This window comes from Aythya ferina (genome assembly GCF_964211825.1).
Source record: "Aythya ferina genome assembly, chromosome: 14".
In the NCBI taxonomy this organism is placed as follows: domain Eukaryota; kingdom Metazoa; phylum Chordata; class Aves; order Anseriformes; family Anatidae; genus Aythya; species Aythya ferina.
Window position 1 is genome coordinate 1,508,070 of NC_140312.1, and position 14,437 is coordinate 1,522,506.

Here is a 14,437-nt window from a genome sequence, read left to right on the forward strand (position 1 = left end):
ATTTTGTTCAAGATGTGTAAAAATTGTCTGTGTAGGGGGGGCGTTAGGAATAATACAAACCATAATGCAGGATATCAGCTTGGAGAAGCGAGGTACCAAAAATGTCACTGGCAGAACGTAATTTTGAAAACACTGTGGAAACCTTACAATTTATAAGGTATTTCTATTATTTTCTGTCTATTTGCAGTACAGTGCTATGTTCTCAGGGCCTCTGCCTCCTCTACGCCTGTGAAGTGGGAACTTGTAATTGCTTTTATTTTCGGACAGGATTTTTCCCATTTGGCCATATTTTATAGAGAAGTAGAGAAGTCGGTAATATTTTAGTGTCGAACCCCCCTTTGGAGTTAGCAGCCCGTTAAAACACTTTAAATCGTTTATTTTTTGTGTGGGCCCGAAGCAGAGCCGCGCTGCGGCCCGTCAGCGTGGGCTGTGTGGGCAGGGCTACAGGTGCTGCTTTCTACTAAACTCCAACACTTGTGCGCGTTTAGTTACATTTTACTTCACATTTATTTTTCCAGCGCGGGCCCCGACCCCCTCCCCTCACCCCTGAGGCGCGGGACACCTCCCCCCCCCCCCCAACCCCCCCACCCCCTCCCCTCCCCGTGACGCATGACGCGTGACGTCACGCGGTCACGTGAGCGGCGGCGGCGCGGGGGCTGCCGGGAGCGCTGGGGCCCGGCTGCGGGAGGAGGCGCGGCCCGGCCGCACGGGCGGAGCGCAGCGGGGCAGGGGCCAGGCAGGGCCCAGCCCGCCCGGGGCCGCCCAGCGCCGCCCGACGTCGCCGGCCCAGCCCCAGCCCGAGCTCCCCTCGCCCTCCTCGCCGCCAGCCCGGCCCCGGCCCCGCCATGGAGCGCCGGGAGCCCCGGGGAGCCGCCGCCACCACCGCCGCCCGCCTGTGAGGCGCCCCCCGCCGCAGGCCTCGGGCCCTGCTCCCCCCCCCTCACCCCTCACCCATCCCGGCCGGGCCCTGCCCTGCCCCCCGGCGGCACCACGACCCGGCCCGGGCCCGGCGGAGCGCCCCGCGGAGGTGAGACCCGGGGGGGGGCAACTGGGCACCGGGGGGAGGGCGGGGGGGGCGAGGGAGGAGCCCGGCCCCGGCCCGGCCCAGGCCCCGGAGGCCCCTTCCCGGCCGCCGCCCCCCCCCCACCCTTGTGGGCCGCGGCCCTACCGGGACGCCTTGGGCCTGGCCAGTGCCGGGGATGCTGCCGGGGCCGGCGCTGCCCCCTCGGGTTTGGGCCCCGGCAGCCGGCGGCGGGCAGCGCTTTGTTCCTGCCCCCCCCCCACACACCCACAGGGCGCTGGGACCGGGCTGGGGCCGCTCCAAGGAGGGATGGGGGTGGGGGGGGTGCGGGCACAGCCTCCGGGGGTGTTATGGGAAGCACCGGCCCCAGCACGAGCGGTGCTGAGCTGCGGGCGCTGCGTTGGGCAGGCAGGCAGAGAAGTGCTGGGTGCAGGCAGGCACCGCTGCTCGCAGCCGCTGCCTCTTCCAGAGGTGCCTCACGCCGTGGCTGCCTTTCAGGGGGAAGCCGAGCGCCTGTGGCTGTGCCTCAGCCCCGGCCCCGCTCCCTGTGGTGCCCGCAAGCAGCTGGGGCCCTGCTCTGTGAGCACCCCCTCAGCCAAACGCGGCCCCTGACGGCTTGAAGTGCTCCCCGTGATGGCAGCCAGGCCTCCCACTCGGCTCCCCGTGAGCGGGGCAGGCACTTACTCAGCGCCGGCAGGCTTTGAAATTAACTTCTTCTGCTCAAGTGTCTGCCTGGGGTTCTCACCTTGCTGCCGGCTCTTCCAGTGGCGGCCTTCTCACGAGAGCGTTGCTGGCTGCTTGCGCTTCTTGAAAACTCCCCAATGCTCCTCTGAAGCGGGGCGCCTGGCAGCCCGGGGCGTTGTTGTGAAATAGGGTCTAGTCAAGTGATTGGAAGGAGTGGCATTTCGTATCTGCTCTAATGAGAGAAACATCATTAAACCCTCCGCACGCTGCTGCGCCTTCTGGCCCAGCAGGGCTTGGTACGAACAGCACCAGTCCTGGAGGGGCCGTGCAGGGCGTTAGATGTGAGTTGTACAGTGGCTCGTGGTGAGAATCGGGGAGTTCTTGCTCGTCGATACCAGGAGAGAAAATTTTGCCATTGGGCATTGTTAGTACCTCGGCTTTCTGACCGTATCGGGGTCATTTCTGTGCTGTGCACTGCTTGTGTGGCTTTCTGTGAGGGTGACTTCTCCAGTGCTGAGCAGTGCTCTCAGTTGTCAAAGAACATGGTGGATTTCAGCTCTCGTTTCAAGAGTGGGTTAAGGTCCCTAATATTTTCTTTAAACGTCTTCCCAGTTCTCATTTCTGGCATTTCTCCTCCCTCTCAAACGTTGTGAGAGGGAGACTGAACGCCCCGGGTGGTTTTTTTTCCCAGTTTTGTGCAGGAAGCCACGCAGCAACCCCCCAGAGAAGAGGTGTGTTTTGCATTCTTCTAGCTATAATGATCGCAACTTGATAAAACTTCAGTGAAACGTTCCTTGGGTTTGCAGGTTGCCGTTTTTGTGAGCTGGAATGTGTTTGTGCGTGGTTATTTCCCAACTATTTAATGAAGGGATGCCACTTTTTTTTTTTTTTTTTTTATCTGCAAACGCGGCGCAGTTTGCATTGTTCGGCCTTTGTAAATAAATACTTGCAGCAGAAATCTGTCCTGACCTCGCAGGCAGCAGATAGTAAGTTGGCAGGCGTGCCTTAGTTCCTCCTTTCTCCCCTGGCTCCCAGCTGCTGGCAGGGATGTTGGACTGCACTTTGTTTTCCACGCTGGCCTCCCCGGCTGCGGGACGGGGCTGCAGGCACACGGGGACTCGGCCCCCTCCTCCCCCTCGCTTTGTGTGTCACGAGAGTTGCCAGAACTGCTCACAGCTGCGTCAGGTGCCTCTGCTCTTGTGCTTCCTGCTCCTCCTCTTGTTTGGAGAGGTTTTTTGAATCGTTGCTCCTGTTAATCTTTGCTCCAGATGATGGGAGGCGGCGGTGTTGAGGGCAGGCACAGCAGCGGGTGATCCCTGGGGCTGGCTGCCGAGAGCTGAGGCACGAAGTGAGCAGCTTCCACGGGCAGCTTTTGGGAGACGTGGGCAGAGAACTGGAAGCTGAAGGAGGCCGCCTTTGTCGGCAGAGCCGTGTTGTAGAGCGGGGAGAAAGTTGGTGGGGCAGAGCCCTGCGTGGGGCCTCCCTGTCTGAGGAGGTAGGCACGGAGTCGGGATTTCAGTGGCTGTGAGGTTCCTTCTCTGCTGCAGTAATTGTTGCCAGCCACATAATTTCAGAGCGTTACTCACCTGTGGTTTGTTCTACAGGCACTCTTTTTTGCTCGTGTTGCTGTAGTGTCACAGTTCCCTTCAGCAGGAGTGGAGAAATGAACCCGAGGCCGTCTGTCCCCCCGTGTCGTTTGTTTTCAGTGTCTCTCGTGGAGTTTGTGCCACGGAGGAGCTGATGCTGGTGTCGTCCTCGCTACAGCAGGGAAGCTCCGCGCTGTGGGGAGGTGGGGAGGCCGCAGCGTGAGAGGGAGCGTTTGGAAGTGGGTCAGGAAGCTTTAAGAAACCACATTTCAGTAGAGCACTGCTAGGGGTAGGCAAAATACCGCTAGCTCTGTTCAAATGAGAAAGTAATGAGTCGGGTAGGTGGGATTGCTAAAGGAAAGAGGAAAGGACTTATCTAGCAGTGACTCTCCTCTTGCGGGACGGATCCTTTCTGCAGCTGCTGCAGATTGACGAGGTGACTTTAGCCTTGTGAGATGTTAGGGCTTCTGCCGCTCAGGAAATACAGCTGCAGGGGCTCGTGCTCCTTCCTGCCATAAAGCTTTTCTCTTGAGCTTAGTCAGCCTGCGATGTTAGAGGAGTCCTGTGCTTACGCTTTGTAGTTTCCTCCTGTGGTAACCTGGATTTGTGCTCTCTCTAGCTCTGTAACGTATACCTGCATGGAGCCGTTGCCGTTTCCCACGCCTGGCAGTTGTGCTGCTGCTCTCCGAGATGGGAATGTGAGGCTGTGCCCGTGGAGGTGCCTCGCAGAGCACTTAGCCGCGGCGTGGGGCTTCCTTCCCTGGTTTTGTGCCAGCCTCGTACGTGCAGCCCGGAATCCCAGCCTCCCCTCTGGCTGTAATGCCGCTCGCCTCGCACTCGTGTCTCGCTTGCTGTCTGCCATCTCCCCAGGCTCTCAGATCTTTGCTGCTTTCCAAGTTTCTTTCTCCAGCTTTGTGTTCCAGATCTCCCTCTTCCCTAACGCAGCGAGCTCTGTTTTCTTCCCAAGCGCCGTGTGGTTCTTCAAGTTGTCGTGGCTCTTGTTCTCACTTGAGTCGTTAATTGTTCTTGCTGATGAACGTAAAACCCGGTTTATGAACTGGCAGCAGCACCAGGTACCAACAGGAGAAAAAAACCACCTCATTGTGCTGGGTGCTGCACAGACACTGAATAAGGGAAGTTCTTGCCCTCAAGTCCTGAACTCATTTTCTTCTCTTGACAGCTCATTAGGAACAGTTTGCCCGCACGGCTCTGCTGAGGGCTGTGCTGAGGCACCGTCCCCAGCCCCAGCAGCACCTCCCGGGCAGCTCCTGAGCCCCGTTTGTTGCCAGCTGTTCGCTGAAGTTCAGTTTTCATTTATAGTTACTGATAATAGGCAGTTACGGATAACTTGAATGCGGTGCTTGTCCATGATTTATAATTACAAGTTTAGTTAAGAGTCAGTTTTACTAACATCACGGGCCTGTGCTGATCACGTTGCTCAGGACAGTTTCCTTCCCCGTCCCTCTCTGCTGGCAGCTCTCCTCTGCAACCTGAGAGCAATCTCTTGCTATTTCCACTACCACGATGGGGGGCAGAAAGGCCAGACTTAGACAACCAGCTGGAACAGTGCTGCTCTTAAACGTTAGTGCTGTGTTCCTTTTCCCATAAAGGGCCGATGTTTCCCCCAGTGTCTGCAGTTCCCAAAAGTGGCTTTCAAATGGGTGTCCTTTAGGCTGGGCTTGAAACTTCCCTCTGCTGTTGGGTTTGGCCTTTCAGCGGAGGGCCAGGAGGCAGCTCCGAGCTGTGGGTGCCCCCCTGAAGCTCTCGGGACTGGGCAATGTCAGAGGCCGTGCGTTACACCGAAGCAGATCACAGGCTTTGTGCTTTCAAAGCTTTTACTCTATATGGCGCTGAAAGGAGCAGGCACCCAGGTCCTGGTGCACTGCAGCCGTGTGGGCTCCTGGCAGCAGCCGTAAACGCTCGGTATCTCGCTGTAATTTGTCTGTACATCGTCGGGCATTGTTTGGTGTGTGAGTGGTGGTGGCCACCACCAGCCTTGTGATGGGTGAGCCCTTCTGGCACCCTGTCACAGCAAGCCCTGCGCCCTCCCTTCCCCTTGGCAGCCTGCTCCCACAGCAGCCCCTGCCCTCCCTCCTCGCCCGAGCACCCACTGCTGGTCCCCTGCTCCTGCTGCCCTGCCTTCCCCGGGACCCCCCTGGGGGATTTCCCATCTTCAGGACCCTTGGGAAGCACCAGGGACGTGCTGTGAGGCGTCCTGCGGCACTGTGCTGCTCCTCTTCCTCTCAGCCACATCTCCCAGCGCTCGCTTTGCTCCTCAGATGAGGCTGTCCAGGGCATGGCAGTGTGTTTAATTTTTAGAAGCAAGCGCTGGGAACGCGGTGTTTCTACCCAGCGACCAGGTAAAAAGCACCCTTCGGGCAGGAGGAATTGTTGAAACTTGCTCAGATTCTAAAGTTCTGTGGTCTGTAAAATTCTGCTCAGGTTCTAGAGCTCAGATTCTAAACTTCCACCCTGGTAAGAGTCAAATTGCTGCCTGTGAGGTGCTTCCCGTGCTGGCTTTGGCTCTCAAACCTGCCCACTTCGGTGCTGAGTGCTGACTCTGGTCCTGCCGTCCCAGCGAGGTGCAGCAGGTGCACACCAATCTTCAACATTTTAACCCAAATCTGTTCCAGAACACTGAAGCTGCTTCCCCGCTCCTCGCCACCCATCCTGAGCTTCCCGTAAAGCTCAACAGCTGATAAAACCCAGGGAGCACCTGGGTACGGTCACACACACCTCTGGGTTTGTTTCTGTCTTTAATTTAATTTCCAGGGACGTTAAAGAGCTTTCAGTGCTGGAAGTGCTTAAATGGCTCTGATCGGGCTTTGATGTGCACAAATCATTAAAGCAAGTGGGATGAGGAGATAAGAGCCTGCTTCTCTTGGGATAGTTTGGCTAGGAGCAGCTAACAGTACTTTGCTACGGGGGAGGGCAGAATCCAACCCAAAAAAGCCACCTCAGAGCGGTTTCTGTGTAACACTGAGTATGTTCGTGGGCAGAGGAGTGTAAACCATCGTTTTCTGAAAAAAACCCAAACCCAACTGATTATCTCATTTACCAGGCCTCCGCTTCTATTAGCGTAATCACTTTCTTATTTAACGATAATTTAAAAATTGCGTGGTCAAAGTCCAGCTGTGAGAAATGGTGCCCGCGTTGGTTACCACGGGGCTCTCAGGGTGTCGCACACGGAGCGGGGCCGGGGGCCCTGCAGGAGGAGCGCCTGGCAGTGCCCGGCAGCCAGCGGGACGTGTTTCGGCGTAAATAAAAATAGCAGCTCGATGGAAGCTGCCCTGCTTGAGAAAGCTTTGATTTTACAAAGGCAGCTTTATTCTCCTGACCTCGGGGCCTCCGAGCATGAAGATCGGACAGGATGAGATACGGCGGGTAAGGTTTTTGCTGTCTTGCATCTTTTTTTTTGGTGTGCTGGGTGGTCCCGTGTGGGGAAAGGCTTCTGACGGTTCTGTTTGCGTGGAGCCGGTTCTTGGTGTACGTGTGGGTGGGGGGAGGCCCAGTGGTGGTACCTTTTTTTCTCTTGGTTGCTTTTTTGGAGATTTACAGCGGGACCTTCGCGTGGAGCTGTGGCTGCTGTGCCAGGGGCTGGCCACTGGTGCCGAGTGGGGAGGTGTTGGCCTCGCACCGAAACACTCCTCTGGCCCGGGGAAAGCTGTGAACCTGCAGAAGGCTGCAGTGAAAAGGTTTTCCTGGAGCAACGATTACTTCTGCTGAAAGATCTGCACCAATTATATTTAATGAGGGGGAAAAGAGAAGCGAGGAGTTTGTGCTGGGACACATCCCGAGCCAGTGAGTAGCAGAAACCTTGTACCAGGAGGGGCTTGAGCAAGCAGGCTTCAGCTTCAATTTGTTCGTTGCTTGTAAGCTCCTAAAAGAGGACTTTCTGGCTTCGTTTTTCTCTGATTTCCTCTGATCGGTTTTGTGGTTTAAGAAGTCAGTTGCATCTCTTATGGCCACACGGGGCACGACCCACACCAAGTGGGCATTGCAGGGTGCTCTCACGGCGCCCTCAGCACCCCCCGGCTGGCTCCAGGCACTCGCATGGCCTTGGTTATGTGGAGGGATGTTAGAGTGCTTTCACTGACTGAAAAGCTAAAGGTGGGTGAAATGAGAACATTTTAATTTCGGTTTCTCATCAAGAGAACTACAAAACTTGAGCCTTGTGGCTGGCGTAAGGGGGTGAGCTCGCACCAAGCGTGGACACAGCGCGTGGCGCATTTAATGTGTTACACAACGAATAGTTCAAGAACTATGGTGTGTAAGTAAATAACTCACACGTTAAAAATTGCTCTTAGCTTGCACTGTGCTGCTTTGGAGTGGGAAATGGAATTGGGTTAATTCCCAGGCACAGTGACAGGTCTGCCTTCTGGGCCAGGCGCCCGCGCAGGACGGAGCTGTTCAGGGGAGCTGCTTTGTCTGCCGCATCCTTGGGCGCTTCTGAAAGGGGCAGCGGCTGTCCTGCCATGTTCCTGCAGCACCTGGAAGCTCGTCTGTCTGTCTGTCTGCCTGTCCGTCTGTCTGTCTGTCAGCTGGAGCATCATCGTGTGGAAGCTCCGTAACGAGTGAACGCAGCTGAAGGCCCCGCACGGGCTGTTGCAGGGAGGGTTTGGAAATTCAACTGAATTTTGGCGTGAGTGTTGCAAGGCTGCTTGTGTCTTCCCTTTATTTTGTACTAGAAAAAGTTTAACGTCTTTTTCTAGCGGCAAGATCCATCCGGTCTCCCTGCTGTGAAATCACGCGTGCTGTTCTGCTCGCCTGGGGTGCCCTTTGCCAGCTCCTTTATCCACAGCTGAACGCGCCGCGAGCGGCCGCTCACAAGCAGCTGGCACACGCCTGGCCTGTGCCACCTGCAAAGCGAAGTTCTGAGGCCGGGTAGGACAAAATCATCCAGGTATCTTCTGCCACCCGTCTCTGCACGACACAAAGTGTCTTTGTCCCATTGAATTTGGTGGTTTTCTCAATGACGTGCTCACAGGGGTTGTGAAATACCCGGGGCGTTTAGCGGGCTGGACACACGGTTAGAACTTTCCGTCCGTGTTGACGGTAGCTCTGGTCCCTTTCTGTTGGCTTCAATTTTTTTGTTCTTTGGCTGTAAATCTCGGCTGTTCTCCAGTGGGTTTTACCAAAGTTCAGCCAGCAAGCTCTCCCCTCATCTTGGGAAGCACGAGGCAGCCCAGGAGCTCCCTAACGGCTGGTGGCGGCCGTTGGCGCCCAGCTGGGCTGTCCCGGTGCGTGCCGACACCTCAGCTCAGGTGACTTTTGGTGCTTCTCCGCGCCCTGTTCGGTTGTGCTCTCAGGAATTCACCTGGTTGTGCCCTGTGGCCCCGCAGCACGCCCCTAGGGGCTCTGCCTGCGTTTCTGCAGGGTGTTGGGTCTGACGTGGGGAAGTTGCGTGGCACCGGGGGTGAGAAACGCGGGCAGTCATGCTCTTTCCTCTTTATTTTTATTAAAGAAGTTGCTTATTCCCACTCTCTCATGCTGTTATAGCTGCTCTAGAGGCTGGGGAGCGTTCAGGCTCATCCACGTTCCCAAATAACCCTGTCCCCCAGGCTGTGTTTTGACCCCACACAGCTCGGGGGCCGGCAGGGCCGTGCTGCAGCCCCGGTGCCTCCTGCCTGCCCCTGGTGCCGTGCTCGAAGCAGCGAGGAGAGGAGCAGGGGTGTTGGTGGGTGTACGGCCGTGTGCCCGGCTGCTGGGGCGGTTACAGAGCCCCCCCTGGTTTATTCAGCGCCTGAATTTACAGTCTCAGAACCCGATGTGTGTCAGCCTGGTGTGCAGCACGGGGCTTGGGCCTTGGCTGCGATGAGAGGCTGGAGATAAATGCGTAGTGAGGAAGCAGCCAGGTGAGCTTTCAGCAGGGCTGGAGGAAGCGGCCGCTAAACCTGGGCACCGTGTGATAAACTTCTGCTCTCCTGCTTGGTCTGCAGCTGAGGACGGGAACCTTCAGGCAAACGTGAGTTTTCCCTTTTGTCCTTCAGGTGGGGCTTCGTGAGAACACTGGGTATTGTTTGAGGGCCTGGTCGGGGTGTATTTATCACGGGATTTCTGCAAAGCCAGTCCCTTCTGAGGCGTAATGCTGCAGAGTTCGTAACGCTCCCGTGTAATGAGGCCTTGAAGACAGTAAATTAACGTGAGGAAGTCAGAACTATAATAGGCAGATTAACGCCGGCTGTCTGAAGAACCATTGCTTAATAAAATTTAAACGCCAATTGTCTCGGCTTCAAAGCTGGAGCAGGAGAACATGCAGGCACAGGAATTCAGGTAGCGAGTCTGCACGATTAAAGTGGCTGCTGGGAGCAGCATCGCGGTGCGCTTCGTGGAGCCTGTGCGGGCAGGAAGGAGCACACGGGGAAGCTCCGCGCTGCTCCAGCGCCTCACCCTGCAGCGTGGGTCAGAAGGGGATGGTTTTGGTGGATCCCAGCCTCATATTGCAGTCTGGGCATCCCCCTTCCCTCTGGGGTCAGTAGGGTTCCCCTGGCTGGGCCATTCCTCTGCGGGGTCAGTGCCTTCGTGTTCCCAGTTGTGTTGTGGCTCTGTTTTTTCTGCTTGAAGCCATTTCTCTGCTGTTCCCATCCCCGGGGAGAGCCGGGCACGCTGCTGCATTGCCTGGGTTTCCCTCTGTAGGGACAGCACAAAGGGGCTGGTGCTTCAGGCCTCAGAGCACTCCCCTGGCTGGGAAGAAAAAGGAAGCCGGGAACTTTGTTTCAGAGGGCCGGGCAGCTGATGTCTTCCTGCCCCTAAGTGGTTAGCGAAAAGAAAAACAAAACCGATAGCTTCAGGTCTGTGTTTTTCTTTCGTTTCTCTCCAGAGGACGCAGGGAGGATTTCTTCCAACAGCTCTGGAGCTGCCAGCCTTGCACAAGAGCCCGGCTGTGCGGCGCAGTTCCTTGCAGAACCAAGAGCGAGCTGCAATCATTGCTTTATTTTTAGAGCTTGCCCTTGGTAGTGACACAAAATAAAACCAAGGGCTGGGTAAGGTTAATCCAGGGAAGGAGAGGTGAGGGGGTCTGGGCGCTTTCACTACCCTGTAATGCTGTTGCACAAAGTAACTGTGATGGTTTAAAGGAGGGTGGTGTGGGGTCTGTTAACCCTTGAGTAAATAACAGCAAGCTAGCAAGCACATTCTTCTTGGTCAGAATTGGTTTAAAGATATTTTAGCAGTATGTTTAGGAAAAGGACTTCAAACTTGTTTTAGACAAGCTGAAACGCAGCTGCAGAAGTTCCAAGTGTCCTCCTTAAGTTGGGTTGTAAAATTCAGTTTCTGGGAGCTGCATTTACCTGAATTAAAACAGAAGCCTTGTGTCTGTGTGCTGGGTCTTGGTGTGGTGAACGCTGTGCCCAGCTCTCACTCAGCTCCTCTCATAAAATGGGTCTTACGTGAGCGTGCAGAGCCTCGTCAGTCCCACTGCAAGGCCAGGGGCCCAAGGGAGGAATCCAGCAGATGAAATTAAAGAGCTGGAGCTTTGGGGGGGTTCTGCAGCCGCAGGGCTGGCCGGGAAGGGGAAGGGCCCTGTGGCAAACACCGAGCTCTTCCCTCTGGTGGCTCTCATCAAACATTAACCTCGCCTAGGGCAACTTTTGTTGTTTGGTTTTTAAAAGCTCTGCCACCCTTACGGTGCGTACAGAGGTGGTGTTCTCCAGCTGTGCGTTAGCAGCTCGCTGGGGAGTGTGCAGAGGGAATGCCCCACGTGAAGGACAGGGTGGAATTTCTGGGGAAATCTGGGGTTTGTATTAGTTTTATACTGCCAGTATCAGTACCAGATGAGCAACAGAAGAGATTTCCTAATGAAACCTTGGAAGAAGGGATTTCTCTGCTAGAAACAGGGTTGTATTTTCAAGAAACAACCAACTCAAACCCTTGGCTTTCCCCAAAACACCCAGGTGAGGTGATGGCTCACCCTTTCTCGTGCTCAGGACACATCAGCACTGCTGCAGTGTGAGCGTGCCTCGCCTCGGGCTGACTGATACCGAGTTAGAGTTGCTGAGCACTTCTGGCAGAGCCACCCTCTCCTCTCGGGGAGCAGGTAACGCCTGCAGCCGGAGCCATCCCAAACCAAACGCCCTCCCGAGGCAGAGCCTCGAGGGGAACTCCAGCCGTGGGGTTGGAGGCGAGAGGGAGAGGAGGAAAGTGGGACGCTGCGCTCTTCTGAAAGCTTTTTATTTTATTTATTTATTGACACGTGACTATTATTTAAATTCTCTGTAAACTCCTTTTTGGTTTTGCTGCTTATTTCAGTGTCACAAAGCCGTACGAAGCCAACCTGGATGCCTGTGTTACTGCTGCTGTATTTGCAGCACCGTGATTATCCTTAAACTTACCTGGAGCTTGTACAATTTTGTGCAAAGCTCTATTGGTTCTGTAAGCAATGTTTCAGTTTTTCTGCTCTTTCTTTACCATAAACCAGAAAGCTCTAAATCACTTTTATTTGGGAAGCTTTCAGTCGTTAGTGGCCACACCAGAGCGCGTTGCTGCTTTGTGCCTCGGCGTGCTTCGTTTCGCTGCTGTGGGGCAGGGTTTGGTGGCTGGGCTTGGTTTTGTTTGTGACTTCTTTCTTTACCAACTCTTCTGTGAGTGCATTTGGATTAAACTGTCAGAGTAGCACTTGGGGACTGTGTGTGTGTGTGCAGATACCTCATTCCTTATATACTGCTCCTTCCTAGGGGCAGCATTTCCAGCCCGGGGTGTGAACCGGGTGTGTCCTGCCCGGCTGCTGGGGCCTGCGTGCTGCGTTCCCCCCACAGCCCCTTTATCATTCAAGGCCAAATGCTGTCAAACAAGGCTGGTGTTTCCTCACAGCCAGCTAGCCCGTGCTGCCTGAGCCACCTGTGGGATCTCTCCTGCTTCTCAAAGCAATTCAGACAGAAAGAGGCCCTTGAGGTAGATGAGGCTGTCTCAGAGGGGTCAGGGTGCTGTGAACACACTCTGAGGATCCACTGAGGCCTGGCTGTCTCCCTTAGCCTGGCTCAGCTCCTCCGAGGGGTTCTCCGGGGGCCCTAAAGCTGGACAAGACACAAGCATCTGCAAAGTTCCTCCTGCAATTGCCTTTGCTGCTAGCAGTCCGGGTTGAGCAGGCACACCTTGTCTCGTGCTCGGTGCTGTGCACGGGGTGCGTGTGGCTGGGAAGCTGTCGGACACGCCGAGCTCAGAGCCCGCCGCGCCAACCAGCACCGGCTTCATTTATTTGCATGTTTAATGCCCGTGTGATTTTAATAGCGTAGTACACGCTGTTGGTGCTTAAAATATCCTGCAGAGATGCAGAAGAGTAGATAAAGAAGTCTCGTTTGAATGCGATCCAAACGATCAATTCCACTCCCTTCCTTCCCCAGCAAAACAAAAAGAAAACCCCAGCACACTCCCTGTACGGCCACAGCGAGTGCCTGTGGGGACGTTTGCCACTTGCTACGTACTGCAGAGGGGTAGGGAGGAGTGGTAAGAAGTGCCCTGAGCTGCTTTGATATTTCCAAAGCCTGATTTTGCGTTGACCTGGCGCACAGAGCCAGCCTGCCTGCTTCGCTCCGAGGGGTGGCTGCCTTCGGGTCCCTTCTGTGCAGCAGTGTTGTACCAAGTGCCAGACCTTGACTTCCCCAGCCCAACGAGCTGCGGTACGTCCGTACAGCTCTGGGAGGGTGCTCGGCTCTCTGAAAGCCAGTGAAGAGCTTTGTGTTAAAATTTACCCCCCTGTTTGTAAAATGTAGGTGTGAAATTGAAAATCGGCCTCACCTGATCAGTATAGTTAAATCCGGTATTTGTTTCTGTTTAAATCCTGCACATGTAAGAAATCTGAAGAAGAACAAGCTTCCTAGACCTCCATCCTTCAGAAGGAATTTGCGTTTTGCCGTGCATGGGCAAGTGCTGAGGCAGTTTGCTGGCGGCAGTGCCCCGAGGCCTGCGGTGTGCTCCCACCTCCAGGAGTTGGGCTGAGTTTAGCATAATGGGGGGAAAAATAATTTTCACATCTGTGTTAAAAACAGTCATATCCACAGGCTTGGTATCAGCACTGAGCTGGATTATGCTAATGCTTTTACCTTGTTTACAACGCAAATATTCCAGGGAAGTGCAACAGATCCAGTGCCTGGAAAAGCACTGAGTGTGTAAGCTCAGGCCGGGGGTTCTGGCTGCGGCGTCCCTGTAGGTTTTATTGCAGCAGAGCAGCAGGCAGAATGAAGCCAAATGAGTAAGAAATTGCAATGAAAGGCTAAAACGTTATTAAGGTGAAAAGAATAATGTTAAACAGACAACCGAGTGATAGGTAGAAGGCTTCCTAGGATGGGCTAGCTGCTTTTACACAGCTTTCAAATCAGTGCTGTAGCAAACTTTGTTGTTTCTAGACAGCTTCCTATTATTTTTAACAGTGACTTTCAAAGTAGATGACTTCTTCATTTTAGACTGCAGCTTATTTATGTGGAAGAATAGGCATTTCTTCTCTGGAAGCACCAACCGTGCTTTTGGCACACCAGTAGGGTGCTTTTATAGCTCTCTTAACATAAAGAATTACGCTCACAAAACCAGGGAGACCTCATCGGTCGTCTGATTTTGTTGATTCCTGTGGGTCCCGATGCTTTATCAAGCACAAAGCTGACAGTATTTTCTCGTTGTGTTGCTACAACTTGGCGTATTGCTGTTAACTCAAACAGCAAGAGCAAACCTCCAAGGAGGATGGGCAGGAGGGGAGCTTTTCAGCTTTCTAGTCTGCATTTTTGCAGTAGGCGCAGATCGTGTGGCCTAGGGCAGAAGTGCAGCACTGACAGAACTTCACGGAAATGACTGCTTTGGCTAGAAAGGCCTTTTAGGAGGGAGGGAGGAAGGTAGGCCTGGAAACAACATCAAAGCTGGAGGTCAGAGGATGTCGGGGAATGCCCAGAAAGGTGCCTTGGGGCAGAGCTGAAAGCAAACCACAGCCTGATTCAGGCACTGAACGGGGGCGGGGGAAGAGAAGGGAATTGCAGAAGGCTTGGGGGATGTTGAGGAGAAAGGGAATTGTAGGAATGACTGGGAGATGGACGGGGTGGGCTGGAACAGCTAAATGCTTCAAACAGGTGCAATAGTTAGAAACAGTTATTTGCCTGAGGACTTTGTGCTTTATTTTTATTTTACTTTTATTTTTTCTGCATAAACTCTCCCAGTTAGGCACAGA

The 14,437-nt window shown here is 54.6% G+C and overlaps 1 protein-coding gene across 3 annotated transcripts in view; it reads left to right on the plus strand.

Annotated features, from left to right (window-relative positions):
* The first annotated feature begins 706 nt into the window (after window positions 1-706).
* Window positions 707-14,437, plus strand: part of AFF4 (ALF transcription elongation factor 4) — a 52,098-nt gene continuing 38,367 nt past the window's right edge. Inside the window, exon 1 of one of the 3 annotated variants that reach the window (XR_014697954.1) lies at window positions 707-1,027. The gene's annotated coding sequence lies outside the window, so the exon portion shown is untranslated. The remainder of the gene's footprint in view (window positions 1,028-14,437) is intronic. The other 2 variants (XM_084535820.1, XM_084535821.1) reach the window with 2 other exon arrangements.